This window comes from Lissotriton vulgaris, chromosome 5, assembly GCF_964263255.1.
Source record: "Lissotriton vulgaris chromosome 5, aLisVul1.2, whole genome shotgun sequence".
Lineage (NCBI taxonomy): Eukaryota > Metazoa > Chordata > Amphibia > Caudata > Salamandridae > Lissotriton > Lissotriton vulgaris.
This window is the reverse complement of record NC_141693.1, coordinates 1,430,970,017-1,430,976,016: the sequence shown is the minus strand read 5'-3', so window position 1 is coordinate 1,430,976,016 and position 6,000 is coordinate 1,430,970,017.

The window sequence follows — 6,000 nt, the reverse complement described above, 5'->3', positions numbered from 1 at the left end:
TTTTCTTTTAACGTTGTGGTGTATAGTTTTTTGATCCCAGATATCGTAAGTTCATGAAAAATATCAATATTATCATGTATCATCAATGGTGTAAAGGTAGATTTGGACTTAAAACTAGTATGACTTGGTGAGTCCAGAACCAACTGTTCTTGAGATGGTCCCAAGCTCAAACCTTCAATCTGCAAAGAAGTCAAATCTTGTAAAAGCTCCATGTCATTCTCTACCAAACCAGAAGGAAAATCATGTACTACAGTACCAATCATCTTAGGTTGAAATTTGTTGCACAAAAAATATATTTTCAACTTGCACGTGTATTTGTACAAGTCCACTCGAGTCTTGGCGAAGTTGAAATTAGAAGCTGGGCTATAAGTTAGTCCTAATGAAAGAATGGCCTGATAAGATTGAGTTAGGGCAACTGGTGTGAGATTGATGATAAACGAGTTGTCTGCAGTGAGATGGCCAGTATTTTGTATTATAGATGATTACTTTGATTTCATCTCTTTTTGGGATAATACTTCTTCTTGGGTTTGTCTTGTGTGGGCTGTTTTGCGGCGTTGTTGCCGCTTTTTGTTGTTTCTTTTACTCCGGGCAGATTGGGTTTCCTGGGTTGTAAGGTATCTCGCCTGTCTTGCCGCAGGCAGTCCACCTCCTGCGCCAGCGAGAACAGGGTAAACCCCAATCGGGGATCATTCCTTGCAGCTTCTGTGTCCGACCCACTATCAGGCACTGAACTAACATCAGATGCAGAGGACAATACATCGGATGCTGGCCCCGCCACCTAGCTGCCTGAAGCAGAAGAGGAGCCCAAGATCGCTTTAGAGGTTTTATTTGCGTCGTATTATTTTGCGAATGTAAATATTCGGCCTTGCTGGTAATCAACCTTGTCGCGTTGGAATTTGAACGCTTTGCGCTTCTTGATTATATCCTCTTCCTTACGGAGCCTGATAGTCATATCATCCCTGAATTTAGCAGATTCTGTCTCAACTCCTAATTCCAATTTGCTGATCTCAGTATTCAATTCATCAATCTTGCGCTGCAATAGACTGTGGTCACTTTCCGCATATTTCAACAGTATGGTAACTAATTTTCGTGAAGAGTCTAAATTGCATTCCGCCCACTAATTGAGCATATTGGGGTCCGGTTGTTCGTAACTTGGGGCCAGCATTATCTATCCTTAATCCCCGAGGGATTCGCCCTACCTTCAAGTATCTACTGAGGGACCGGTACTCCCACCATTTTGATTGTTCGCGTTTCATTAGTTTCTCCAGCTTTTTGTAATTATCACAGAGGTTGCTGCCTCCCTGTTGTACGGTATCAGTTTGGGTAGTTACCGTAGACTCCCCAGCCAGGGAGTCATTGAAGAGGTCAAGTGCCGTCTCCTCCCTGCTCCTCAATGCGTCTGCTGACATGGCGCTAGAATAGTATACACAATGTTGGCTCACCCAGGAAGACGAACAGCAGCCCAGTGGTCCCGGTCGTCGTCCGCGAATACTCCTTCCCCCGAAGAGAAAACAGCTGAGGCCAGAGGGTGTATCTTTGGATGAACTTTATTTTATAGCTGTACAGGTAAGTGGCGGCGAATGCATTTCGGCAAAAGTATTGCCTTCCTCAGCGCCCAGCACCAACAGGAGTCTTGCAATAAATCCAACTGCTCTGCTCAGCTTGATGTAGTGCTGACGACACAGGGCTCTTCCCCAAGTGAAATCTGCTCACCTGTTGGGGGTCGTACACCATTAAACGAACTCCAACTCCCAGCATGCATCATGTTCATGCATCTGGGTCGGTGGAGTGGGGGGGCAACACCTTGATGGTACCGGCTCCAATATCTGTTGCAGGCTTGGATGGCATGACTCCTTCCCTCGCAGCCAGGATCCAAACCGCCTCCTCGGGTCCCCTCGGACTGCTACAGCCGTATAATTAAGGAACTCAATATACGGGGGCAGCCATGCAGCACACAACGCCCTCACGGAGATAAATACCTCACACCGCATGCATCTCTCAATCATTGCGGCGGACACCGGAACTCTCAATCCCTCAAGCTTGTCAGACACTGCAAAGCAGTGTAATGCCAGTTCTGTCTGGGGCACTTGAAATATATACATACACACACGGCAAGGTGTATTGAAGAATGAATGGGTGTATGAGTGTCTGTATGCATGATTCAGTGGGTGCATGACTGACTGTGTAAGCGAGTTATTAAATGTGTCTTAGTGTATATATGGGTGGTATGTAATTGGCTGCATGAGTTAGTCGGTAGCTACATGAGTGTCTAATTGAGAGACATGTGCCCCATTTCTTATCAGGAGGGTTTTAATTACTTACAAACGTTATCTACTGCTGCTCTCTGTACTGCTGTGCTCATCTTCATTAGACTTGCTCTTTTAATTAGGAAACATTATGAATTGTAAGACGGAAATTGAGTTTTAGTGATTTTTTATATTTTTTTTCATTTTATATTCATTTGTTGGAAAATGATAGGATGTACTATATTTCAGTAACCCAGAGCTGGAGCTGGGGGGAGGGGGACTTGTAGTGCAGAGTTGGTTATGTCAATTCAGCTAGACAAAGTACACATTGTTTTAAATATTCTTACATTTTGTGTCGATACTCCTGCCTTTTAATTCTATTTACTGTATAGTCTTCTTATGAAAATGTACTTATTCTATGTATGTATGTCAAACTTTTATGGTCCGGTCGAACCGAATAAAGTTATTTGACTTGACTTGAGTGTCTATATGGGCTATTAAATGGTTGTCTGAGTACCTGCATGGGTACCTGAGTGGCAGTGTGGGTGGGTGGGGGGTGGGTGACTCCCTGCATGGAACTGTGGGTGGTTCACTAGTTGTATGGGTTAATGACTGCATCTGTGATGGGCTGTCTGGGTGAGGGAGTGCGCGTATGGCTCTGTCGCTGGGTGGATAGATGTCTCAGTGGCACATGAGTGAGTAACTGCATATGTGTAAACAGTATGTGAAAGTGTTGAAGCATATAAGTGACCGTGAGAGTGAATGATTGTGAGAACGCTGTATGAATGAGTGTGTGCTTGTCAGTGATTGTATAAGAGAGCAAGTATGTGTTAGTATCTGTATGAGTAAGTGAGTTGTTGTGAGTATAACTGTATAGGTGAGTAAATGTTAGTTTGATTAACTCTCTAGGTGAGTGACTAGATGTATGAGTAACTCTGTGTGTGAGTGTCTGTATGGGTGTATGAATGCATATATCAGTGGCTGTATTGATGAGTGACTGCATGTATGAATGACTGTATGAATGTGTGTGTAGACCTATGAATCAGTGAGTGGTTATGTAATAACTGGCAGTGGTGTGTCTATCGTTTTAAGAATGGTAGTCTGTATTTCAGAATGGGTGTATGAAGGTTTATTTTAGGGTGTGAGTATGCGCATCAGGAATTATCTGGATGATGTAATCAGTGATGTCATAAGTACTGTCATTTGAGATGTCATCAGTGATGTCATCAGTGATGTCACTGACCATGTCATGAGTGATATAATATGTGACGTCATCAGCAGTGCATTGCGGATGTGCGAGTTATAGTTAACTCAGCTAACTATAACGGCTGAATTTCTTTGGTTTTGTATGAGTGAAATGTCAGACTAACTATATTTGTCTCTGTAACCTTTTTTTCTGTGAATTTATGTTTCTTTAATGCTAATTCCTAACTATAACGTCCCTGAAACCTGTGTTTTTTTAGTGATTTCCTAAGGTTTTTTTAAATGCACATTTCTCACTATAAAGTCAGTTTTTTCAGTGAAAAAAAATATATATTTGTATATGTGTGTGTGTATATATATATACATACAATAGAAATTACCTTAGATGACATTATGGAATCACATTTGCCCCTAAGGGTCATGACCGACAAAATCACAGTACCCCCCTTACACCTATACCAGATTACAATACATGGGGTATCATTTTAAATTAAACAGGTCTTTTGTCTTTTTAAATGGTCATCACTTTAAAAGAAAAATAATCATCATATTAAACCTTCATGTAATCAATAAAACCATGTCTAAATGCAGTAATCATTGTTAATAAAGCAGTTTAATAGTGTTGAATTATCATAGTCAACATAAACGATTAATTAGGCATTCAAATAAAACATAGAGATTGTCTGTGTTTTTTTTTCCATCAGGCCACATAAAATGCAGCTATAGAACCAGCCTCTAGAGGGTTCTCCAGTCCCAGCTCTAGAATCTGAAAACGTGAGTTGTTGGTTGAGGGGGTGAAACCCTACTAAAGAAACATCCACAATCCTTGTCAGGGTATCCACAAAAAGTCCATAAATCAACAGTGCTTAATCCTTGGACAGCGTGGTACTAAAACAGTAATAAGGGGAAAACAAAGCACAAGAAAAACCCTTAACCAGTTTAGAAAAATAAACAACATACCTATAAATAATTTGACACCAAAATGAAAAAAATCCAATTAGTAAAAGTTTAATGATTAAAGTGAAAAGTAAAAGCAAATTAAACCAACTGCAAAGTGGAAATGTATGGTCAACGGTAATGGAGCACAGTTCAGCTATACAAAGTGGATTTGACGTTTTCTACGTTTACCTTTGAGCTTCAAAGAAATTTAGATTTTTTCTTGTTGAGAAGGTAGAGTTAAGCAGTACAAGGCAGCTCTCTAGGGCGTATATTTACAAGGGGATAGCACCACCACGTCACTTTTAGCTAAGTTCTGGGGGTGCTAGGCCCTTTTCCATATTTACAAAGCCGTCTCATATGGCCGGGATGCCTGTCACCCCCTCCCAACACAATCCCCAAGGATGGGAAGACGGACGCAGTTCTGAACTTTTGGAAGGCGGGAGGGAGTTACCCTCCCGCCGTATTTATTAAAATATGAAACAAAATTAAAACATTAAATAAAAAGTTTCATATCATGTACAATTTTCATTTATTACATTTCGATGAAGACATGTTCATTGGCTAACCTTAACAAATCTCTAATACAAAGGTTTTCCTAGCCGAGTCTAACATCCTGCAAATGCATACTTTCTAAATTAAAATTGTACATCCTAGCATTACGGGCCAACGGCAAGGTCGCAACCGGTGTCAGATCCCTACTACCAAAACTCTCGCCCTCACGGTGTGAGTGGCGGCCGCGCAGAGGACTGTACCCTCTGTGCCAACTCCAATTTCCCTTGTCTTGTTGGGGGACCCCCTTTTCAACTCGACGCCATCTTAAAGGTCGTCCGAGGACCCGTGTGAGGTGTCTGTAAGAAGGCAGCGTGGACTCCCCCTCCCACCCCACACTGTCTATCACATCCGCCGTCGCGGATATCCGGGCCCCGGGAAATTCGTAGGAGGGGCATATAGCCACCTCCTCCCCTGGAAGGGGCCTATGGCCGTCTTCCCTTAGGCGACCCATACTTAGTGGGTGCCGCCTCCCCATGGGAGGGGCCAATGGCCACCTCCCCCCGGGCACTCCCATCCATAGTGGGTGGCGCCCCCCTCTAGGGACCTTGAAATTACTGCTCACCGATCATGACCTTACCGCCACAGGCCGGATAGTTGACCGGCTATCCGGCCCCCCCACAAACTCCTCCTAAAGGTCATGCTTCCTTAAACCCCGTAGCCATGCTATGAAGTCTCCTATGAGTAAGACATTCCCCTCCCGGGACAAGTGAACCCCATCATCGAGATACATGTGATCACCCCGAATACACCCATGCGGAATACTGTGCAACTGCGCCGAGCGAAACAACCTACCAATTTTGTTGTTGACCTTCTTCACTGAATGGTTCAGTGCTGACACCGAGAGGCCCCCCCGCCATACCTTCCTGGGAATCATGTGGGACCTTGCAATCGTGCACCCCGGGATTCTTTTCGCCAGCCAGCTAACGGTAGACAGAACTCGCTCGAGTAATACTCGCCTACCGAGTGTCACCATGTCATTGCCCCCAGGTGTACTATGATTACAGATGGCGGTGACCTCTGCCGTCCTAAGAGTCCCTCGACAAAAGATTCAAACTGGTCA